General features: G+C 50.7%; 1 protein-coding gene across 1 annotated transcript in view; it reads left to right on the top strand.

The window, feature by feature from the left end:
* LOC121274777 (integrin alpha-X-like) overlaps positions 1-25,711 on the top strand; it is a 211,530-nt gene that overhangs the window by 2,931 nt on the left and 182,888 nt on the right. Inside the window, exons 2-3 of the mRNA XM_041182115.1 lie at positions 13,560-13,638; positions 16,386-16,477. The gene's annotated coding sequence lies outside the window, so the exon portion shown is untranslated. The remainder of the gene's footprint in view (positions 1-13,559; positions 13,639-16,385; positions 16,478-25,711) is intronic.

Raw genomic sequence — 25,711 nt, 5'->3', positions numbered from 1 at the left:
GGGTCTGGAGGAGGTTACAGTATTAGGGACGGGTGGATACCGTCTCTGAATGGGTTGGGCGCAGCAGGTTCTGTGTTTGACAGTGGAAGTTGTTCTCGTTCAGTCCTGGATCAGAGTCCTGGGCCTCAACTCTGTGCCTCGCTGCCAGCCTTGGCCCTCGAGTGTGACGAGGCAGCGCATTGAGTGCTGGTTTTGAGGTCTCCGTGGAGTGGGCTCAAAGGCAGGTGTGAAGACCTTTTCTCTGGGGCCCTGTAACCTCCTCCTCAAAACCGAAGCTGCCTTGCAGAATGTCAAACCGAGGTGTTGGAAAAGAGCTCTGATGTGTGAAAGTTTCATGTCACACCCCGGAGCGATTACTTAAACAAGCAGGCCATTGCTTCGATCCCCTTCACACTACCTCTGCGAAGGAATCATTCACCACGTGCCCCACCCTGGCCTTCTCCCCGAATCCCTGCACACTCTCCCGTTTCCCATAACCACCCCATTCCCTTTCCAAACCCTCGATTGACCCTCCCTCCCCCACACACTCAGACAGCGCGTTCCAGATCCTAACCCATCGCTGCGTGAAAAAGTTTCTCCTCCTGTCTCCGTCCCTCCTTTTACCCATCGCCTTCAATCCGTGTCCCTCTGCTTCTCGATCCTTCCCCCCAATGGGAACAGTTTCTCCCGATCCGCTCTGTCCCTGACCCCCTCGTGATTTTGAACACCTCGATCAAATCTCCTCTCCACCTTCTCTTCTCTGAGGAGAACACTCCCAACCTCTCCAATCTATCCACGGAACTGAAGTTTCTCATTCCTGGAATCATTCTCGTGAATCTTACCGGCACTCTCTCTCTCTCTCTCTCTGTCTCTCTCTCTCTCTCTCTCTCTCTGTCTCCCCAATTCCTTCACATCCTTCCTAAAGTGCGGAGCCCGGAACTGGACACAATACTCCAGCTGAGGCTGAATGAGTGTCTTATACAAGTTCAACATAACCTCCCTGCTCTTGTACCCTACGCCCCTATGAATAAAGCTCAGGATACTGTCTGCTTTATTAACCGCTCTCTCCCCCTGTCCTGCCCCCTTCAATGATTTATACACATTTACCCCCAGGGTCCCTCTGCTCCTGCCCCCCTCTGTAGAATTGTCCCCTTTATTTTATACTTCTCTCCGCGTACTTCCCCCCAAAATGAATCTCTTCACACTTCTCCCTCTCTGTTAAATTTCCTCCAGGAATTTTGTTTGAGGAACTTTAGGGAGAAGGAACGTTCCAAGAATTTGGAAAATCCATTAATACGGTTTGAGCCTCCCTGAGAGAGGCTGAGGCCCCTTCTCCAGGGAGATCATTTTCTATTCATTCATAGGATGTGGGCTATCACTGGTTGGACCCAGTATTTATTGCCCGTCCCTAATTGCCCCCTTGAGAAGGTGCTGGGTGAGCCACCTTCTTGAGCTGCTGCGGTCCCCGTGTGGTGTAGGTACACCCACAGTGCTGTTAGGGAGGGAGTTCCGGGATTTTGTCCCATGTGGTGTAGGTACACCCACGGCACTGTTAGGGAGGGAGTTCCAGGATTTTGTCCCGTGTGGTGTAGGTACACCCACAGCGCTGTTAGGGAGGGAGTTCCAGGATTTTGTCCCCGTGTGGTGTAGGTGCACCCACGGCGCTGTTAGGGAGGGAGTTCCAGGATTTTGTCCCCGTGTGGTGTAGGTACACCCACGGCGCTGTTAGGGAGGGAGTTCCAGGATTTTGTCCCATGTGGTGTAGGTACACCCACGGCGCTGTTAGGGAGGGAGTTCCAGGATTTTGTCCCGTGTGGTGTAGGTACACCCACAGCGCTGTTAGGGAGGGAGTTCCAGGATTTTGACCCCAGCAACAGTGAAGGAAGGGCCGATATATTTCCAAGTCGGGATGGTGAGGGGCTCAGAAGGGAACTTCCAGGTGATGGTGTTCCCCATGTGTCTGCTGCCCTCGTCCTTCTAGATGGTAGAGGTCGTGGGTTTGGGCAGCTCTATCGAAGGAGCCTTGGTGAGTTGCTGCAGTGCATCTTGTCGATGGTACACACACTGCTGCCCCTGTGCGTCGGTGGTGGAGGGAGTGAATGTTTGTGGATGGGATGCCGATCGAGCGGGGGCTGCTTTGTCCTGGACGGTGTCGAGCTTCTTGAGTGTTGTGGGAGCCGCACTCATCCAGGCAAGTGGGAAGTGTCCCATCACACTCCTGACTGGTGCCTTGTAGATGGTGGACAGGCTTTGGGGGGGAGTCAGGAGGTGAGTTACTCTCCGCAGGATTCCCAGCCTCTGACCTGCTCTTGTAGCCACAGTATTTATATGGCTGGTCCCAGTACAGTTTCTGGTCAATGGCAACCCCCAGGATGTTGATAGTGGGGGATTCAGTGATGGTAATGCCATTGAATGTCAAGCGTTGGATTCCCTCTTGTTGGAGATAGAAACAGGTCTGAAAATGTCTTGAGGAGTGTAGATAGTGTAGTGAGGGAACTTAAATAAGTAAGTAGGAGAGTGAAACGAGGGCATAAAATAACACCAGCAGGCAAGATAAATTAAACCCCAAGGAACTTTCGAAGTATATTAAGGGCAAGACGATAACCAGGGAGAGAGTAGGGCCCATTAGGGACCAAAGAGGCATTCTGTGCATGGAGCTGGAGGACGTGGGTGAGATTTGAAATGAATACTTTTCACTGGTGTTCATTGTAAAGAAGGTCGATGTTGGTGTGGATATCAGGGAGGGGGACTGTGAAATACTTGACCAAATTAGTATTGAAAGGGAGGAGGTTTTGGCAGGTTTAAAAGTGGACAAACCCCTAGGTCCAGATGAGACATATCCCAGGCTGCTGTGTGAGGCGGGGTGGGGGGGCAATCACCGGGGCTTGGACATTCTTTTCCAAACCCTCTTTGGCCACCGGAGAGGTGCCGGAGGACTGGAGGGCAGCCAATATGGTACCGCTATTCAAGAAAGGGCAGTAGGGGTAAAACAGGAACTTACAGGCCAGCCGGTCTAACATCAGTGGTGGGGGAACTATTGGAAAAAATTCTGAGGGACGGGATTAATCTCCATTTGGAGAGGCAGGGATTAATCAGGGAGAGTGCGCATGACTTTGTCAGGGGGGCGATCACGTCCAACAAACTTGATTGGATCTTTCAAGGAGGTGACTAGGTGTGTAGTGGAGGGTAGTGCAGTGGATGTAGTGTACATGGACTTCAGTAAGGCTTTGGACAAGGTTCTGCATGGGAGACTGGTCAAGAAGGTAAGAGCAATGGAATTCAAGGCAATTTGGCAAATTGGCTTGGAGGGGCAGGAGGCAGAGGGTGATGGTCGAGGGTTGTTTTTGTGACTGGAAACCTGTGATGAGTGGTGCACCGCAGGGATCGGTGCTGGACAGGGACCCTCGCTGCTTGGAACTGATTTCGACGTGAGTATAGGAGGTGCGATCAGTCAGTTCGCAGATGACATGAAAATTGGTGCTGTCCAAAACAGCGAGAAGGAAAGCCTTAGATGACAGGACGATGTAGGTGGGCTGGTAAGATGGGCAGAGTGGTGGCAAATGCAGTTTAACCTTGAGAAGTGTGAGGTGGGGCGGGAGCGGGGGACTAACAGGGCAATGAATTGTCGGACCCCAGGAAGTACAGAGAATCAGAGGGACCTTGGTGCACATATCCACAGATCCCTGAAGGCAGCAGTGCAGGTGGATAAGGTGGTTAAGAAGGCACATGGGATATTTGCCTTCATTAACCGAGGCATAGGATATAAGAGCAAGGAGGTTATGCTGGAACTGTATAAAACTCTGGCTAGGTCACAGCTGGACTACTGTGCACAGCTCTGGTCATCACGCTAATGGAAGGATGTGGTTGCACTGGAGAGAGTGCAGAGGAGATTCACCAGGGTGCTGCCTGGGCTGGAGAGTTTCAGCTATGAAGGGAGTTTGGACAAGGCTAGGGTTGTTTCCCTAGGAGAAGAGAAGGCTGGGGGGTGGGGAGGACCTGATAGAGGTGTACAAAATTACGAGGGGCATAGATAGGGTGGAGAGGAAGAACTGTTTCCCTTGAGCAGAGGTGTCAATCACCAGGGGGTGTAGATTTAAGGTAAGGGGCAGAAGGGTTAGAGGGGATTTGAGGAGGAAATTCTTTCCCCCAGAGGGTGGTGGGAGTCTGGAACTCACTCTCTGAGGGGGGTGGTAGAGGCAGAAACCCTCACAACATTTAAGAACTATATAGACGAGGACTTGAAATGCCACAGCACACAGCGCTATGGACCCAGTGCTGGAACATGTGGTTAGAATAGATAGTTGCTCAATGGCCAGCATAGACACAATGGGCTGAAGGGTCTATTTCTGTGCTGCATTACTCTATGTCAGTCATTCCCCGGCACTTGTGTGGCCCAAATGCTACTCGCCACTGATCAGCCAGAGTTTGGCATTTGTGGTGGATGCTGAGTATATGGACTTCCAGAATACACTTGGCAAAGTGCCACATGGGAGGCTTTAAGGTGGGTGCAAGCACCGGGAATGAAGGGGAAAGTAGTGGGATGGGGATGGAGTTCCTTCAGCGAAGGAGGGAGATGGGTAGATGGAAGCCTACACCTGATGGCAAGGACGTTTGCGATGGTGTCTGCGAATGGGGCAGGCGAGGAGGGGAGCTGTTGGCCTAAGCCTGATAGGTCTCTCAAAGAGGCGGCACAGGCACGATTGGCCGAAAGCCCGTCAGTGACGACGTACATGCCCATATCTTTTCAGATGAGCGGCTATCTGGCCCGATACGCCCAGGTCCCTCTCTCTCCCTCCACATCATCCCCCTTTCCTATCTGGTCCTGCTGCACTCTCAGTGCAATTGTTTATTTGTTGTGATCTCCATGGGGCTTGACTTGGAACTGTTGGGGGGAAGAAAGTAAGTAAGGATTTATGGTAAGGGAGAATTTATTGAACAGGAATGAAATACTTAAAATCTCCAGGACAACCAGGGCTACCATGCACATTAATAGTTAAAGGTTAAGTTAAGGTTAAAGTTAAACATGAACCTTGCACAGCCTTTGGGCCTGCAAGCAACAGAAAGGCCTTGGGAGCCGGACTGGAGTCAGATCATTGACGATAATGACTAAGGTTAAGTGTGCTCTTCAAGAGAGAGGGGAAGAACAGATGGTCGTAGTTTAGGTAGGAGGGAAGGTCTCTACCCAGGGTGAGAAATAGGGATGTACAATGCATGTGGCTGTTACCCTAGATTTGTCTGTTTAATGTAAACCTCTATGTTGATAAGATCAGAATCTGGAAACTGTTCTTCTACATGACCAATAATGTATAAATAGGATCAACACTTGTAGTTTAGCAGAGTGCAGTCTCAAGCTACATTGGGATGGTTCTCTCCTTGCAATTGCTCAAATAGACCAGGGTGACCTGTACCTGAGACTCCGGTGGTCCGTATGTCAAAGTGACCACAACGGAACCAACTGATCGGGGGCTGGGGGCGAAGGAAGTGAATGAATTTTCAGATGGGGACAGTGCAGAGGTAGATTTAACCTGTATCTAACCCTGTGCTGTACCTGTCCTGGGAGTGTTTGATGGGGACAGTGTAGAGGGAGATTTACTCTGTATCTAACCCTGTGCTGTACCTGTCCTGTGAGTGTTTGATGGGGACGGTGTAGAGGGAGCTTTAATCTGTGTCTATCCCCATGCTGTACCTGTCCTTGGAGTTTTTGATGGGGACGGTGTAGAGGGAGATTTACTCTGTATCTAACTCCGTGCTGTACCTGTCCTGGGAGTGTTTGATGGGGACGGTGTAGAGGGAACTTTACTCTGTATCTAACCCCGTGCTGTACCTGTCCTGGGAGTTTTTGATGGGGACAGTGTAGAGGGAGCTTTACTCTGTATCTAACGCCGTGCTGCACCTGTCCTGGGAGTGTTTGATGCGGACAGTGTAGAGGGAGATTTACTCTGTATCTAACCCCGTGCTGTACCTGCCCTGGGAGTGTTTGATGGGGACGGTGTAGAGGGAGCTTTACTCTGTGTAAAACCCCGTGCTGTACCTGTCCTGGGAGTGTTTGATGGGGACAGTGTTGAGGGAGATTTACTCTGTATCTAACCCCGTGCTGTACCTGTCCTGGGAGTGTTTGATGGGGACAGTGTAGAGGGAGATTTACTCTGTATCTAACCCCGTGCTGTACCTGTCCTGGGAGCGTTTGATGGGGACGGTGTAGAGGGAGATTTACTCTGTATCTATCCCCGTGCTGTACCTGTCCTGGGAGTGTTTAATGGGGACGGTGTAGAGGGACCTTTACTCTGTGTCTAACCCCGTGCTGTACCTGTCCTGGGAGTGTTTGATGGGGACGGTGTAGAGGGAGCTTTACTCTGTATCTAACCCCGTGCTGTACCTGTCCTGGGAGTGTTTGATGAGGACGGTGTAGAGGGACCTTTACTCTGTGTCTAACCCCGTGCTGTACCTGTCCTGGGAGTGTTTGATGGGGACGGTGTAGAGGGAGCTTTACTCTGTATCTAACCCCGTGCTGTACCTGTCCTGGGAGTGTTTGATGGGGACAGTGTAGAGGGAGATTTACTCTGTATCTAACCCCGTGCTGTACCTGTCCTGGGAGTGTTTGATGGGGACAGTGTAGAGGGAGATTTACTCTGTATCTAACCCCGTGCTGTACCTGTCCTGGGAGTGTTTGATGCGGACGGTGTAGAGGGAGCTTTACTCTGTATCTAACCCTGTGCTGTACCTGTCCTGGGAGTGTTTGATGGGGACGGTGTAGAGGGAGATTTACTCTGTATCTAACCCCGTGCTGTACCTGTCCTGGGAGTGTTTGATGGGGACAGTGTAGAGGGAGATTTACTCTGTGTCTAGCCCCGTGCTGTACCTGTCCTGGGAGTGTTTGATGGGGACAGTGTAGAGGGAGATTTACTCTGTATCTCACCCCGTGCTGTACCTGTCCTGGGAGTGTTTGATGGGGACGGTGTAGAGGAAGCTTTACTCTGTATCGAACCCCGTGCTGTACCTGTCCTGGGAGTGTTTGATGGGGACGGTGTAGAGGGAGATTTACTCTGTATCTAACCCCGTGCTGTACCTGTCCTGGGAGTGTTTGATGGGGACAGTGTAGAGGGAGCTTTACTCTGTATCTAACCCCGTGCTGTATCTGTCCTGGGAGTGTTTGATGGGGACAGTGTAGAGGGAGATTTACTCTGTATCTAACCCCGTGCTGTACCTGTCCTGGGATTGTTTGATGCGGACGGTGTAGAGGGAGCTTTACTCTGTATCTAACCCCGTGCTGTACCTGTCCTGGGAGTGTTTGATGGGGACAGTGTAGAGGGATATTTACTCTGTATCTAACCCCGAGCTGTACCTGTCCTGGGAGTGTTTGATGGGGACAGTGTAGAGGGAGCTTTACTCTGTATCTAACCCCGTGCTGTACCTGTCCTGGGAGTGTTTGATGCGGACGGTGTAGAGGGAGCTTTACTCTGTATCTAACCCTGCGCTGTCCCTGTCCTGGGAGTGTTTGATGGGGGACGGTTTAGAGTGAACATCACCCAGGTCTGAAGATGCTAATTTTAATCTGAGTTTCATTCAGGAACCAGTCTTGCAGACTCGGCTCTCTTTGCAACATCCCTCTTGGTGCTTTCAATTTCTGAATGACTCTCAGGACTGCACCCGATGTGTTAAAATTGGACAACTGTGTGAAAATGTGTTTGTAACGGGTGAGAAAATCTTTCAGGGCAACAATTGGCTGGTGGAGTTTAGCAGACTTGCAAGAAAAGGCATTTTTAATCCTCACCAACCTTCCCCTTAGGAAAGCATTGAAGAGATCCAAGCTACATGTGACTTTCGTCTGACAGGTCAGAGTTCAGCGACGCCAATTCATCTTGAGCCACCTGCATTTGTATAGCGCCGTTAACAAGTTAAAGTGCCCTCCGGGCGACTCTGAAATCAATCTGGGGGCAAGAAAACAGGAGGTCAGTCAAAGAGGTCTTAAAGGAGGAGAGAGAGAGAGAGAGAGAGGGAGGGAGAAAGAGGGAGAGAGAGAGGGAAAGAGGGAGAGAGTGGGAGAGTGGGAGAGAGAGTGAGAGGGAGGGAGAGATAAGTGGGCGTAGTGAAATGGGGAGAGAGAGAGGGAGACAGAGAGAGAGATAGAGAGGGAGAGAGAGACAGAGGGAGAGAGAGGGAGGGAGACAGAGAGGGGGTGCAAGAGAGAGAGAGAGGGGGTAGAGAGAGAGAGAGGGGGAGAGAGAGAGAAGGAGGGAGAGAGAGAGTCAGAGAGATCGAGAGTCAGAGAGAGAGACAGAGGGAGAGAGAGAGAGGGGGGACAGAGAGAGAGGGAGGGAGAGAGAGAGATAGATAGACAGAGAGACAGAGATAGTGAAAGAGAGAGAGAAAGACAGGGAGAGAGCATGACAGAGGCCGAGAGAGAGATGGACGGGGAGAAAGAGAGTCAGAGAGAGACAGAGACAGTGAGCGACACGAGTGAGTGAGATAAGAACAAAGAGACAGAGGGAGAGACAGAGACGGAGAGAGAGAGACAGAGAGAGAGAGAAACAGAGAGAGAGGCAGAGAGAGAGACACAAAGAGAAAGACAGAGAGAGAGACAGAGAGAGAGTGTGAGAGAGAGAGAGACAGAGAGACAGAGAGAGAGAGACAGAGAGAGACAGAGAGTGAGAGACGGAGAGAGAGAGAGAGAGACAGAGAGAGAGAGAGAGATGGAGAGGGTTTAGGGGGGTAATTCCAGAGCTTAAGTCCCCTCCTCCCGCAGGCAGCTGAAGGTCCGGCCACCAATGGGTCGAGCGATGGGAATCGGGGGATGCTCGAGAGGCTGGAATTGGAGGAGTACAGAGATCTCAGAGGGTTGTAGGAGGTTACAGAGATAGAGAGGGGTGTAGGGGCTGGAGGAGGTTACAGAGATAGGGAGGGTTGTAGGGGCTGGAGGAGGTTACAGAGATAGGGAGGGTTGTAGGGGCTGGAGGAGGTTACAGAGATAGGGAGGGTTGAAAGTGCTGGAGGAGGTTACAGAGATAAGGAGGGTTGAAGGTGCTGGAGGAGGTTACAGAGATAGGGAGAGGTTTCCAATCTCCACTCTCCAAGAACTCACCCTGGAATCCTTGCCCAAATCGATTCTTTCTCTCTGCACCTTCCGCAAGAGTTTGCCTCCAGGTTTTCAAACTGTCCTTCCGATTTTCCTCTCTCCTGAGCCACCGCTTGCATTCAAGCTCTCTTTAACGTGCTTCCTCTCACCGACTCAGGTGTCAACAGTGCACTGCTGCTTCATATGCCCATAGAAAAGAGTTGCAGGCCTCTAGCCATCTCTTTGGGCCTTCCTGCCTCTTGTGAGCTGTTCTCACTTTAAATCTGCTTTCTGCAGCTTTTAGGCTCTTTAAACCTGACTCTTGGAGCCTTTCCCTGCCCCTCACTCTTAACTTCATTCACAGAAAGGTCTTCCCAGGCTCCTGCCCTTCCTTTGACAAGAAGGTCTGCTTGGGACTTTCTCCTGTTCCACTCTACTGGATTTTGGGGGTCTTTCTTTAGCTTGAGACTGTCCCCTTTTCTCCAGTCTCCCCTGCCAGTGACTTTCTAAAATCAACTGAACCCCACAGCTTCCAACTCAAAATTGCTGTCTTTCTTCTGCTGTGTGTGTACCTGTGGCAGGGACCTGTCTCTCTGGGCCCCTGTTGCTAGGCAACAGCCCGATTCTCCTATCCTTGTGCGTTTACTTTAGCTTAAGTTGTAAAACTCTCATTAGAAATGCAAGCACCTTTTTAAAGTGCAACTAAAACCCAATTTGACCTTCCTTCACATACAGATGCATGTGAGACACATCAAACTTAAATTTAAGACTAAACCTCACTCCTAACACCTACATGTCCCAATATAGCTCACTTTAGCTGTCTCTATTTCCTAACAAGGGCGTGGGGTATGTTACCGCTATGTGGAGGGCTGTAGGGGCTGGTGGAGTTCACAGACAGAGAGAGAGGAAGATTGCAACAATAACCCAAACTGCAAACTGTGTTTCAAAACAGGCAGAGGCCATTTGTCCCCTCGAGACTGTTCCTCTGCTCGATGAGCCTGTGGCTGACCTGTGACATAACCCCATCCACCCATCTTAGCTCCGTGTCCCTTTACACCTCTGGGTAAAAGAAACCGATCAATCTCACCCACTTTAAAATTAACAAGTGACCAGTTGCCATTGGGGGCAGAGAGACCCAAACCTCTCCCGCCCTTTGTGTGAAGGAGCATTTCCTAATGTCACTCCCAGAAGGTCTGCGTCTAAATTTCGACTCTGCTCCCTTGTCCCCACAACCAGTAGGAATCGTGTCCCTCTCTCTCGCCCTAGACTCTCCCCAAGCAGTGTAAAGCGTGTCCCTCTCTCTCGCCCTAGACTCTCTCCAAGCGGTGTAAATCCTCTCGCTCGCCCTAGACTCTCTCCAAGCAGTGTAAATTGTGTCCCTCTCTCTCACCCTAGATTCTCTCCAAGTGGTGTAAATCGTGTCCCTCTCTCTCGCCCTAGTCTCTCTCCAAGTGGTGTAAATTGTGTCATTCTCTCACCCTAGACTCTCTCCAAGCAGTGTAAATCCTCTCTCTCGCCCTAGACTCTCTCCAAGCAGAGTAAATCATGTCCCTCCCTCTCACCCTAGGCTCTATCCAAGCGGTGTAAATCGTGTCCCTCTCTCTCGCCCTAGACTCTCTCCAAGCGGTGTAAATCGTTTCCCTCTCTCTCGCCCTGGACTCTCTCCAAGCGGTGTAAATCGTGTCCCTCTCTCTCACCCTAGGCTCTCTCCAAGCAGTGTAAATCGTGTCTCTCTCTTTCTCGCCCTAGACCCTCTCCAAGCAGTGTAAATCGTGTCCCTCTCTCTCACCCTAGGCTCTCTCCAAGCGATGTAAATCGTGTCGCTCTCTCGCCTTAGACTCTCTCCAAGCGATGTAAATCATGTCCCTCTCTCTCACCCTAGACTCTCTCCAAGAGGTGTAAATCGTGTCCCTCTCTCTCTCTCACCCTAGACTCTCTCCAAGCGGTGTAAATTGTGTCTATCTCTCTCTCCCGACCCCATCAGTTCCCCCGAACATCCTGAAAACTTCGATCGAATCGCCCCCCCCCCCCTTAACCTCCGACAGTCCAGAGATTGTGACCCGAGTTTGGGATTAATCTCCCCTCTTGTCATTTAGCCCCTCGGAAGGTGGTGGTATTGTTCTGGTAAATCCACACTGCATTCCCCCCCCCCCCCCCACCAAGGGTCAGTACATTCTGGCATGGCCAGGAACGGCTCCCAGGAATGCCCGGGTGTGGTTAAAGCAGGACTTAGGGTATGCAAATATTTATTGCATGGGCTAATTTGTGAATAGAGGCAGTGAATGGTTGAGTACTTTAATTAACGGACTAGAGGTTTCACCACCACCAGGCCTCTCAGGACTTTAAATACTCCCAAAGTTGCAGAAAGGGAAGACTCTTTGTAACTAAAATCTTTTAGTCTCACTGGGACTCACACACGCTTCAGGTCATCACAATATACAGTACAGGATGCTGACTGGTTGGCGTGTTGACTCTGATTGGCCGAGGGGCCGCCATGGAGAAAGTAAAAGGGAAATTCCATGCTCCCCGCCCTCCCGGGCGATTCCAAAAACAGCATCAAGGCTCGAAGAGGTTCCTCTTCTTTGAAGAGGCCGGGTCCTTGTCAATGAGTGCCCGTGACTTTGAGCAAGCATAAGCCACATTTACCAGCTCGAATTCAGTCGGTTGTTAGTGTACTTATTAGCGCAGCCGGGATGGTGGGACTGCGCTGCTCAGCTGCGGCGCTGCGTCTGGGGGTGGGGCGTTTTTGGCTGGAGCGTGGGGATCCTGTAGATCACCTCCCCCCCCAACCGTGTTGCTTTCCGACTGGCTAGATCAGAATCGACTTGCCGACCATCAGCACCCATTTCTCCTATCCTATAGACTGTGGTGATGATCAGAAATTTGGCATTCTTGTGTTTGTCCTGAGGAGCGCAGCAGGAAAATCTACAGGTAAGCTCCTCCCTCCCCAACATGTTCCGTATGGCCAGGCATCTGTAGTTTTGAAGTGTAAGGACACGGCAGCCCAATCTGCGCACAGGAAGATCCCACAAGTAGCAACGCAAGAAAGGACAACTCTCAAACACATTTTTCCTTCCTTTGTATTCTCTCGTAAGATGTGGGCATTGCTGGCTGGTTCGAGCATTCATTTCCCATCCCTAATTGCCCCTTGAGAAGGTGGTGGGTGAGCCGCTGCGGTCCCTGTGTGGTGTAGGTACACCTACGGCGCTGTTTGGGAGGGAGTTCCAGGATTTTGTCCGTGTGGTGTAGGTACACCCACGGCGCTGTTAGGGAGGGAGTTCCAGGATTTTGTCCCCGTGTGGTATAGGTACACCCACAGCGCTGTTAGGGAGGGAGTTCCAGGATTTTGTCCCGTGTGGTGTAGGTACACCCACGGTGCTTTTAGGGAGGGAGTTCCAGGATTTTGACCCGTGTGGCGTAGGTACGCCCACGGCGCTGTTAGGGAGGGAGTTCCAGGATTTTGTCCCCGTGTGGTGTAGGTACACCCACGGCGCTGTTAGGGAGGCAGTTCCAGGATCTTGTCTGTGTGGTGTAGGTATACCCACAGTGCTGTTAGGGAGGAAATTCCATGATTTTGACCCAGTGACAGTGAAGGAAGGGCCGATATATTTCCAAGTTGGGATGGAGAGGGGCTCGGAGGGGAACTTCCAGGTGGTGGTGTTCCCCATGTGTCTGCTGCCCTTGTCCTTCTAGATGGTAGAGGTCGTGGTTTGGGCGGCGCTGTCGAAGGAGCCTTGGTGAGTTGCTGCAGTGCATCTTGTAGATGGTACACACACTGCTGCCCCTGTGCGTCGGTGGTGGAGGGAGTGAATGTTTGTGGATGGGATGCCGATCGAGCGGGGGCTGTTTTGTCCTGGATGGTGTCGAACTTCTTGAGTGTTGTGGGAGCTGCACTCATCCAGGCAAGTGGGGAGTGTCCCATCACACGCCTGACTTGTGCCTTGTAGATGGTGGACAGGCTTTGGGGGGAGTCAGGAGGTGAATTACTCACCGCAGGATTCCCAGCCTCGGACCTGCTGTTGTAGCCACAGTATTTATATGGCTGGTCCCAGTACAGTTTCTGGTCAATGGTAACCCCCAGGATGTTGATAGTGGGGGATTCAGTGATGGTAATACCCATTGAATGTCAAGGGGATGATGGTTGGATTCTCTCTTGTTGGAGATGGTCATTGCCTGGTACTTGTGTGGTGTGAATGTTACTCACCACTTGTCAGCCCCAAGCCTGGATAGTGTCCAGGTCTTGCTGCATTTGGACAGGGGCTGCCTTGATATTTCATTCCATGATATTGTGGGAGGGACAACGATGGATAAAGGGATTCCTTTGCAGACTGTTGCTCTGAGGGGAAGGACCAACGAGGGGTTTGAAGAGGATCTCTGGTCCCCCTAACAGAGTGTGAGGGGGGGTGTGGGTATGTAAGTGTTTTAACCCCCAACATGTGGTAACTGGTGTGATCCTCTTTCCCTTCCCCACCCTTCCCCTCCCCCTCCTCAGCCACACTCGTATTAGACGGCTTCAACATCGACACAGAACGGCCAGTGATAATTATCGGGAAGGAGACCGGGTTCGGACAGCGAGTGCTCCAGTTCGGCAACGGACAGGGAAATTGGTGAGTCAGCCGCCGAGCTGACAGTCCTTCCAACACTCCCACTGCCACCTCGAGTCCTAGTTCCGCAGTGGAAGGCCAGACATGAACAAACTGGGTCGGGGTAATCACAAAAGCACCGATGTTATTCTCAAAACTTTAATGTATGTTTGCTCCCACACCAGCACCCCACTCAAACACCCCCGGGCTGGAGAGTCTAGAACACGGGGGGTCCCAGTCTCAGGAGAAGGGGTCGGCCTTTCTGGGCTGAGATGAAGGAGAAATGTCTTCACTCGGGAGGGCTGTAAATCTCTGGAACTCTCTACCCCAGAGAGCGGTGGGTGCTCCGTCATTGAATAGGTTCAAGACTAGGAGATCGAGAGGTTTTTGGACACTGAGGGGATCGAGGGACATGGGGAGAGTGCGGGAAGGTGGAGTTGAGGAGGATGATCAGCCACAGGCTGGATTAAGGTGGAGTTGAGGTGGATGATCAGCCACAGGCTGGATTAAGGTGGAGTTGAGGTGGATGATCAGCCACAGGCTGGATTAAGGTGGAGTTGAGGTGGATGATCAGCCACAGGCTGGATTAAGGTGGTGTTGAGGTGGATGATCAGTCACAGGCTGGATTAAGGTGGAGTTGAGGTGGATGATCAGCCACAGGCTGGATTAAGGTGGAGTTGTGGGAGAAGATCAGCCACAGGCTGGATTAAGGTGGAGTTGAGATGGATGATCAGCCACACGCTGGATTAAGGTGGAGATGAGGTGGATGATCAGCCACAGGCTGGATTAAGGTGGAGTTGAGGGAGAAGATCAGCCACAGGATGGATTAAGGTGGAGTTGAGAGAGAAGATCAGCCACAGGCTGGATTAAGGTGGAGTTGAGGGGGATGATCAGCCACAGGCTGGATTAAGGTGGAGTTGAGGGAGAAGATCAGCCATAGGCTGGATTAAGGTGGAGTTGAGGTGGATGATCAGCCAAAGGCTGGATTAAGGTGGAGTTGAGGGAGAAGATCAGGCACAGGCTGGATTAAGGTGGAGTTGAGGGAGAAGATCAGCCACAGGCTGGATTAAGGTGGAGTTAAGGGAGAAGATCAGCCACAGGCTGGATTAAGGTGGAGTTGAGGTGGATGATCAGCCACAGGCTGGATTAAGGTGGAGTTGATGTGGATGATCAGCCACAGGCTGGATTATGGTGGAGTTGAGGTGGATGATCAGCCACAGGCTGGCTTAAGGTGGAGTTGAGGTGGATGATCAGCCACAGGCTGGATTATGGTGGAGTTGAGGTGGATGATCAGCCACAGGCTGGATTAAGGTGGAGTTGAGGTGGATGATCAGCCACAGGCTGGATTAAGGTGGAGTTGAGGGAGAAGATCAGCCACAGGCTGGATTAAGGTGGAGTTGAGGGAGTAGATCAGCCACAGGCTGGATTAAGGTGGAGTTGAGGTGGATGATCGGCCACAGGCTGGATTAAGGTGGAGTTGAGGGAGAAGATCAGCCACAGGCTGGATTAATTTGGGGTTGAGGTGGATGTTCAGGCACAGGCTGGATTAAGGTGGAGTTGAGGGAGAAGATCAGCCACAGGCTGGATTAAGTTGGAGTTGAGGGAGAAGATCAGCCACAGGCTGGATTAAGTTGGAGTTGAGGGAGAAGATCAGCCACAGGCTGGATTAAGGTGGAGTTGAGTTGGATGATCAGCCACAGGCTGGATTAAGGTGGAGTTGAGGTGGATGATCAGCCACAGGCTGGATTAAGGTGGAATTGAGGGACAAGATCAGCCACAGGCTGGATTAAATAAAGGGGATGATTCTAATGGGGGGACAGGAACAGAGGGAGCTGGGGGTAAATGTGTTTAAATTATTGAAGGGGGAAGGACAGGGGGAGAGAGCAGTTTTAGAAAAAAGCTGATGGGATGATTGGCTCGAATCAATGAAGGTGAGTAAGGAACGTGATTCAGAGTGAAAAGAAAGAGGTGGAGAGAGAAAGATGGAGAAAGAGAGAGACAGACAGATTGAGAGAGAGAGAGGCAGACAGGGAGAGAGAGAGTGTGGTTGAGAGAGACAGTGAGATAGAAGAAGAGCGAGAAACAGAGAGAGAGAGAAACAGAGACAGAGAGACAAAGAGAGAGAGACAGAGAGAGAGAGAGAGAGAGACAGAGAGAGGGACAGACAGGGAGAGAGGGAGACACAAAGAGGGAGAGAGAGAGACAGAGATCATAAGAGAGTGAAAACAAGTGAGAGGCAGAGGGAGATGGGAGAGAGGGAATGAAAGGCAGAGAGAGTGGGTGAGAAAGTGAGAGTGAGAGAGACACAGAGAGGGTGAGACAGACAGACAGGGAGTTTGAAATAGTGTGAGGGACTTAGAGAAAGTGAGAGTGCAAGGGTGAGAGTGAGATTGTGAGAGACAGAGAAAGAAAGAGAGTTTGAGAGGGGGAGAAAGAGAGTGAGAGAGCGAGACAGAGAGACTGAGAGAGAGAGAGGGAGAGAGAGAGAGGGACAGAGAGAGTGAGTGAGAGACAGAGAGAGAGAGAGATAGAGACAGAGAGGGAGAGAGAGAGAGAGACAGAGAGGGAGAGAGAGAGAGGGGGAGAGAAAGAAACAGGGAGAGAGACAGAGGGAGACAGAGAGATAGAGACAGCGAGAGAGAGAGGGAGAGAGAGAGAGACAGAGAGAGAGGGGTAGAAGGGGAGAAAGAGGGTGAATGGCAGAGAGAGGGAGACACACATCCTTGCTCTGCCATGTCTAACTTCCCTTGTGTCTAAATTTGCCCCCGCAGGATAATTGTGTCTGCCCCAAATGATACAGGAAATGGGGGTCTTTATCGATGCAGAGCGAGCAATGATTCCTGCAACCCCATTGGACCGGAAGGTAGGAGAGACACAAGGTGCTCGATGCTAATCTCTGCGTTGTATCGGCCTGAGGGACTGAGTGGGGAGGGGAAGCGGAGAATACAGAGAGCGAGGGAAATCCTCAACTGCTGTCAGAGTTTAACATAACTCTTTATAACTCTGGTTAAAGCGGTGACTGAAATTAGCTGAATGTGGCTCAGGTCGAAATGGACACTATCAGCAGGATCTGTCTGTAGACATCTCACCCCATCACCCGAACTGTGTTCATTAAAACTCCACGTGGAATATAATTATAGACTGACTCCCTCAGCACTGACCCTCCGACAGTGCGGCGCTCCCTCAGCACTGACCCTCCCACAGTGCGGCTCTCCCTCAGCACTGACCTTCTGACAGTGCGACGGTCCCTCAGCACAGACCATTCAACAGTGCGGCTCTCCCTCAGTACTGACCCTCCAACAGCGCGGCGCTCCCTCAGCACTGACCCTCCCACAGCTCAGCTCACCCTCAGTCAGAGTTTCAGCCTCAAATTCTCATGTGTAAGTCTCTGGAGTGGAACTTGAACTCCTGACCTTCTGGGCCTGATTCAGAAATACAGAGCTATATCTGTCAAATTGAGACATCCGCTCTGACTGTCAGAGGGCCTGTGAACACACTTTCAACTTTGCCCCACTCTGCTGCTCGTGCCCCCACCTTGATTTCCCTCCCAGTGTTTCCCCCCCCCCCACCCCCCCACCATTCTGAGCGTTCCTATTGAATCTGCTCCCACCGCCCTTTCAGGCAGCGCCTTCCAGATCCCAGCAACTCGCTGAGTCCCGAATAAACCCTTGCCCTATCACCCCCCCCACCTCTGCTTCTCCACCCCCTTCCTGATGACCCTCAATCCCTGCCCCTCTTGGTTTCCCCACCCTCCTGCCACTGGGAAGATTTCCCCCCCTCAGTGACTCGATCCTGACCCCCTTCCTGATCGGGAACACCCTCGATTCAATCTTCCCCCTTAACCTTCTCCGCTTCCGGGGAGAACAATCCCAGCTTCTCCCGCTCTCTCTGCCCACTGGAAACTGCTCTGGCCTAAGCTTGTCCTCAAACTGCCTACCAGCCGGTGGATGGGACGCTCGATTTGAGCTTCTCTCCTCCAGTGCGTCCTTCCCTCCATCTTAAAACTGTCTCACTGTCTGGCTATTGGGGCTGGCAGTTCCTAATCTGCGATAAGCCTTGGCAAAGAGCCTGGCCACTTCCTCTAACAGTTCAAAGCTGAGCTCAGCTTTGCGATAAACCACTTCCTCCCATTGCAGAGTATCATCCCTCTCGTCTCACCCTGCAAGGGAGCAGCAACACTCTCACCTTCAATTGGTTCCCACCGACATTTACAACGTTGCCTCCCTGTAGAACCAGAAAACCTGACCCTTTAACCCCCAGTAGAAGCAGACACCATGACCCTTTAACCCCCAGTAGAAGCAGAAACCATGACCCTTTAAACCCCAGTAGAAGCAGAAACCCTGACCGTTTGACCCCCAGTAGAAGCAGAAACGATGTCCCTTTGACCCCCATTGGAACCATGAACCATGACCATTTGACCCCCAGTAGAAGCAGAGATAATGACCCTTTGACCCCCAGTAGAAGCAGAAACGATGTCCCTTTGACCCCCAGTAGAACCATGAACCATGACCATTTGACCCCCAGTAGAAGCAGAGATAATGACCCTTGGACCTCCACTAGAAAGAGAAACCATGGCCCTTTGACCCCCGGTAAAAGCAGAAACCATGACCCTTTGACACCCAGTAGAAGCAGAAATGATGACCCTTTGACCCCCAAGAGAAGCAAGAAATCATGACCCTTTGACCTCCAGTAGAACCAGAAGCCGTTGGCCTTTGAGCCCCAGTGGAACTAGGAACAATGGCCCTTTAAACCACTGTAGAAGCAGAATCCATGACCCTTTAGCCCCCAGTAGAACCTGGAGCAATGACCCTTTGACCTCCTGTAGAAGCAGAAACCCGTGACCCTTTGACTACCAGAGAACCAGGAAACATGACACTTTGACCACCTATAAGAACCAGAAACCATGACACTTTGACCTCCAGCAGAAGCAGAAACCACGACCCTTTGACCCCCCATTAAGAACCAGAAACCGTGACCCTTTGACCCCCCAGTAGAACCAGAAACCATGACCCTTTGACCCCCTGTAGAACCAGGAACCATGACCATTTGACCCCCAGTAGAAGCAGAGATAATGACACTTGACCTCCAGTAGAAGTAGAAACCATGGCCCTTTGACCCACAGTAAAAGCAGAAACCATGACCCTTTGACCCCCAGTACAACTAGAAACCATGGCCCATTGACACTCAGTAGAAGCAGAAACAATTGCCCTTTGACCTCCAGCAGAAGCAGAAACCATGACCCTTTGACACCCAGTAGAAGCAGAAACCATGACTCTTTGACACCCAGTAGAACCAGAAACCATGACCCTTAGACCGCCAGTACAATGACAAAACCAGTGTCCTTTGAAACCCAGTACAACCAGAAACCATGACAATTAGACCCCGAGTAGAACCAGAAACCATGACCCTTTGACCCCCTGTTGAACCAGGAACCATGACCATTTGACCCCCAGTAGAAGGAGAGATAATGAACCTTTGACCTCCAGTAGAAGTAGAAACCATGGCCCTTTGACCCCCAGTACAACCAGAAACCATGGCCCTTTGACACCCAGTAGAAGCAGAAACCATTGCCCTTTGACCTCCAGCAGAAGCAGAAACCATGACTCTTTGACACCCAGTAGAAGCAGAAACCATGGCCCTTTGACCTCCAGTAGAAGTAGAAACCATGACACTTAGACCCCCCGTACAAACAGAAACCATGGCACTTTGACACCCAGTAGAAGCAGAAACCATGACCCTTTGACCTCCAGCAGAAGTAGAAAACATGGCACTTAGACCCCCAGTACAGCCAGAAACCATGACCCTTTGACCTCCAGTAGAAGCAGAAACCATGGCCCTTTGACCTCAAGTACAACCAGAAACCATGGCCCTTTGACCTCTAGTACAACCAGAAACCATGGCCCTTTGACCTCCAGCAGAAGTAGAAACCATGACATTTAGACCCCCAGTACAACCAGAAACCATGGCGCATTGACACCCAGTAGAAGCAGAAACCATGACCCTTTGAGCCCCAGTACAACCAGAAACAATGGCCCTTTGACACGAAGTAGAAGCAGAAACCATGACACTTTGAAACCCAGTACAACCAGAAACCATGACCCTTTGACCCCAAGTAGAACCAGAAACCATGGCCCTTTGACCTCCAGCAGAAGTAGAAACCATGGCTCTTTGACCTCTAGCAGAAGTAGAAAACATAACCCTTTGACATCCAGTAGAAACAGAACCATGACCCTTGGACATCCAGTAGAAGAAACCATGACCCTTAGACCCCCAGTACAACCAGAAACCATGACCCTTAGACCCCCAGTACAACCAGAAACCATGGCCCTTTGACACCCAGTAGAAGCAGAAACCATAACGCTTTGACACCCAGTACAACCAGAAACCATGACCCTTTGACCCCAAGTAGAACCAGAAACCATGGCCCTTTGACCTCCAGCAGAAGCAGAAACCATGGCCCTTTGACACCCAGTAGAAGCAGAAACCATAACCAATTGACACCCAGTACAACCAGAAACCATGGCCCTTTGACACCCAGTAGAAGCAGAAAGCATAACCCTTTGACACCCAGTAGAAGCAGAAACCATGACTCTTGACCCCCAGTACAACCAGAAACCATGGCCCTTTGACCCCAAGTAGAAACAGAAACCATGACCCTTTAACCCCCAGTAGAAGCAGAAACCCTGACCCTTTGACCTCCAGTAGAAGCAGAAACGATGTCCCTTTGACCCCCAGTAGAACCATGAACCATGACCATTTGACCCCCAGTAGAAGCTGAGATAATGACCCTTTGACCCCCAGTAGAAGCAGAAACGATGTCCCTTTGACCCCCAGTAGAACCATGAACCATGACCATTTGACCCTCAGTAGAAGCAGAGATAATGACCCTTGGACCTCCACTAGAAAGAGAAACCATGGCCCTTTGACCCCCGGTAAAAGCAGAAACCATGATCCTTTGACACCCAGTAGAAGCAGAAATGATGACCCTTTGACCCCCAAGAGAAGCAAGAAATCATGACCCTTTGACCTCCAGTAGAACCAGAAGCCGTTGGCCTTTGAGCCCCAGTGGAACTAGGAACAATGGCTCTTTAAACCACTGTAGAAACAGAATCCATGACCCTTTAGCCCCCAGTAGAACCTGGAGCAATGACCCTTTGACCTCCTGTAGAAGCAGAAACCCGTGACCCTTTGACTACCAGAGAACCAGGAAACATGACACTTTGACCACCTATAAGAAACAGAAACCATGACACTTTGACCTCCAGTAGAAGTAGAAACCATGGCCCTTTGACCCCCAGTAAAAGCAGAAACCATGACCCTTTGACCCCCAGTACAACCAGAAATCATGGCCCGTTGACACTCAGTAGAAGCAGAAAGCATTGCCCTTTGACCTCCAGCAGAAGCGGAAACCATGACCCTTTGACACCCAGTAGAAGCAGAAACCATGTCTCTTTGACACCCAGTAGAACCAGAAACCATGACCCTTAGACCCCCAGTACAATGAGAAACCAGTGTCCTTTGTCACCCAGTACAACCAGAAACCATGACCATTAGACCCCGAGTAGAACCAGAAACCATGACCCTTTGACTCCCTGTAGAACCAGAAACCATGACCGTTAGACCCCGAGTAGAAGCAGAAACCTTGGCCCTTTGACCTCCAGTAGAACTAGAAACCATGACCCTTTGACCTCCAGCAGAAGTAGAAACCATGACACTTAGACCCCCCGTACAACCAGAAACCATGGCACTTTGACACCCAGTAGAAGCAGAAACCATGACCCTTTGACCTCCAGCAGAAGTAGAAACCATGACACTTAGACCCCCAGTACAATCAGAAACCATGACCTTTTGACCTCCAGTAGAAGCAGAAACCATGGCCCTTGAACCTCAAGTACAGCCAGAAACCATGGCCCTTTGACCTCAAGTACAACCAGAAACCATGGCCCTTTGACCACCAGCAGATGTAGAAACCATGACACTTAGACCCCCAGTACAACCAGAAACCATGGCCCTTTGACACCCAGTAGAAGCAGAAACCATGACCATTTGAGCCCCAGTACAACCAGAAACAATGGCCCTTTGACACCAAGTAGAAGCAGAAACCATGGCCCTTTGACTTCCAGCAGAAACAGAATCCATGACCCTTTGACACCCAGTAGAACCAGAAACAATGACCCTTTGACTCCCAGTAGAAACAGAAATCATGACCCTTTGACCTCCAGCAGAAGTAGAAACCATGTCCCTTTGACCTCCAGCAGAAGTAGAAACCATGGCCCTTTGACCTCCAGCAGAACCAGAAACCATGGCCCTTTGACACCCAGTAGAACCAGAAACCTTGACCCTTTGACCTACAGTAGAAGCAGAAAGTGTGACCCTTTGACCTCTAGTAGAAGCAGAAACCGGGACCCTTTGACATGCAGTAGAAGAAACCATGACCCTTAGACTCCCAGTACAACCAGAAACCATGGCACTTTGACACCCAGTGGAAGCAGAAACCATGACCATTTGAGCCCCAGTACAACCAGAAACAATGGCCCTTTGACACCAAGTAGAAGCAGAAACCATGGCCCTTTGACTTCCAGCAGAAACAGAATCCATGACACTTTGACACCCAGTAGAACCAGAAACAATGACCCTTTGACACCCAGTAGAAACAGAAATCATGACCCTTAGACCTCCAGCAGAAGTAGAAACCATGTCCCTTTGACCTCCAGCAGAAGTAGAAACCATGGCCCTTTGACCTCCAGCAGAACGAGAAACCATGGCCCTTTGACACCCAGTAGAACCAGTAACCTTGACCCTTTGACCTACAGTAGAAGCAGAAAGTGTGACCCTTTGACCTCTAGTAGAAGCAGAAACCGGGACCCTTTGACATCCAGTAGAAGAAACCATGACCCTTAGACTCCCAGTACAACCAGAAACCATGGCACTTTGACACCCAGTAGAAGCAGAAACCATAACACTTTGACACCCAGTACAACCAGAAACCATGGCCCTTTGACCTCCAGCAGAAGTAGAAACCATGACCCTTTGACCTCCAGCAGAAGTAGAAACCATAACCCTTTGACACCCAGTAGAAACAGAACCCATGACCCGTTGACCTCCAGCAGAAGTAGAAACCATTGCCCTTTGACCTCCAGCAGAAATAAAAACCATGGTCCTTTGACCTCCAGCAGAAGTAGAAACCATGACCTTTTGACACCCAGTTGAACCAGAAACCTTGACCCTTTGACCTACAGTAGAAGCAGAAAGTGTGACCCATTGACCTCTAGTAGAAGCAGAAACCATGACCCTTTGACATCCAGTAGAAGAAACCATGACCCTTAGCCCCCCAGTACAACCAGAAACCATGGCACTTTGACACCCAGTAGAAGCAGAAACCATAACTCTTTGACACCCAGTTCCACCAGAAACCATGACCCTTTGACCCCAAGTAGAACCAGAAACCATGGCCCTTTGACCTCCAGCAGAAGCAGAAACCATGGCCCTTTGACACCCAGCAGAAGCAGAAACCATAACCCTTTGACACCCAGTACAACCAGAAACCATGGCCCTTTGACACCCAGTAGAAGCAGAAACCATAACCCTTTGACACCCAGTAGAAGCAGAAACCATGACCCTTGACCCCCAATACAACCAGAAACCATGGCCCTTTGACCCCAAGTAGAACGAGAAACCATGACCCTTTAACGCCCAGTAGAAGCAGAAACCATGACCCTTTAACCCCCAGTAGATGCAGAAACCCTGACCCTTTGACCCCGAGTAGATGCAGAAACGACATCCCTTTGACCCCCAGTAGAACCATGAACCATGACCATTTGACCCCCAGTAGAAGCAGAGATAATGACCCTTTGACCCCCAGTAGAAGCAGAAACGATGTCCCTTTGACCCCCAGTAGAACCATGAACCATGACCATTTGACCCCCAGTAGAAGCAGAGATAATGACCCTTGGACCTCCACTAGAAAGAGAAACCATGGCCCTTTGACCCCCGGTAAAAGCAGAAACCATGATCCTTTGACACCCAGTAGAAGCAGAAATGATGACCCTTTGTCCCCCAAGAGAAGCAAGAAATCATGACCCTTTGACCTCCAGTAGAACCAGAAGCCATTGGCCTTTGAGCCCCAGTGGAACTAGGAACAATGGCCCTTTAAACCACTGTAGAAACAGAATCCATGACCCTTTAGCCCCCAGTAGAAGCTGGAGCAATGACCCTTTGACCTCCTGTAGAAGCAGAAACCCGTGACCCTTTGACTACCAGAGAACCAGGAAACATGACACTTTGACCACCTATAAGAAACAGAAACCATGACACTTTGACCTCCAGCAGAAGCAGAAACCACGACGCTTTGACCCCCATTAAGAACCAGAAACCATGACCCTTTGACCACCTGTAGAACCAGGAACCATGACCATTTGACACCCAGTAGAAGCAGCGATAATGACCCTTTGACCTCCAGTAGAAGTAGAAACCATGGCCCTTTGACCCCCAGTAAAAGCAGAAACCATGACCCTTTGACCCCCAGTACAACCAGAAATCATGGCCCGTTGACACTCAGTAGAAGCAGAAAGCATTGCCCTTTGACCTCCAGCAGAAGCAGAAACCATGACCCTTTGACACCCAGTAGAAGCAGAAACCATGACTCTTTGACACCCAGTAGAACCAGAAACCATGACCCTTAGACCCCCAGTACAATGAGAAACCAGTGTCCTTTGTCACCCAGTACAACCAGAAACCATGACCGTTAGACCCCGAGTAGAACCAGAAACCATGACCCTTTGACTCCCTGTAGAACCAGAAACCATGACCGTTAGACCCCGAGTAGAAGCAGAAACCATGGCCCTTTGACCTCCAGTAGAACTAGAAACCATGACCCTTTGACCTCCAGCAGAAGTAGAAACCATGACACTTAGACCCCCCGTACAACCAGAAACCATGGCACTTTGACACCCAGTAGAAGCAGAAACCATGACCCTTTGACCTCCAGCAGAAGTAGAAACCATGACACTTAGACCCCCAGTACAATCAGAAACCATGACCTTTTGACCTCCAGTAGAAGCAGAAACCATGGCCCTTGAACCTCAAGTACAGCCAGAAACCATGGCCCTTTGACCTCAAGTACAACCAGAAACCATGGCCCTTTGACCACCAGCAGATGTAGAAACCATGACACTTAGACCCCCAGTACAACCAGAAACCATGGCCCTTTGACACCCAGTAGAAGCAGAAACCATGACCATTTGAGCCCCAGTACAACCAGAAACAATGGCCCTTTGACACCAAGTAGAAGCAGAAACCATGGCCCTTTGACTTCCAGCAGAAACAGAATCCATGACCCTTTGACACCCAGTAGAACCAGAAACAATGACCCTTTGACTCCCAGTAGAAACAGAAATCATGACCCTTTGACCTCCAGCAGAAGTAGAAACCATGTCCCTTTGACCTCCAGCAGAAGTAGAAACCATGGCCCTTTGACCTCCAGCAGAACCAGAAACCATGGCCCTTTGACACCCAGTAGAACCAGAAACCTTGACCCTTTGACCTACAGTAGAAGCAGAAAGTGTGACCCTTTGACCTCTAGTAGAAGCAGAAACCGGGACCCTTTGACATGCAGTAGAAGAAACCATGACCCTTAGACTCCCAGTACAACCAGAAACCATGGCACTTTGACACCCAGTGGAAGCAGAAACCATGACCATTTGAGCCCCAGTACAACCAGAAACAATGGCCCTTTGACACCAAGTAGAAGCAGAAACCATGGCCCTTTGACTTCCAGCAGAAACAGAATCCATGACCCTTTGACACCCAGTAGAACCAGAAACAATGACCCTTTGACACCCAGTAGAAACAGAAATCATGACCCTTAGACCTCCAGCAGAAGTAGAAACCATGTCCCTTTGACCTCCAGCAGAAGTAGAAACCATGGCCCTTTGACCTCCAGCAGAACCAGAAACCATGGCCCTTTGACACCCAGTAGAACCAGAAACCTTGACCCTTTGACCTACAGTAGAAGCAGAAAGTGTGATCCTTTGACATCTAGTAGAAGCAGAAACCGGGACCCTTTGACATCCAGTAGAAGAAACCATGACCCTTAGAC

Source organism: Carcharodon carcharias (assembly GCF_017639515.1).
Source record: "Carcharodon carcharias isolate sCarCar2 chromosome 38 unlocalized genomic scaffold, sCarCar2.pri SUPER_38_unloc_13, whole genome shotgun sequence".
Taxonomy (NCBI): domain Eukaryota; kingdom Metazoa; phylum Chordata; class Chondrichthyes; order Lamniformes; family Lamnidae; genus Carcharodon; species Carcharodon carcharias.
This window is presented reverse-complemented; position numbering and strand designations above follow the sequence as displayed.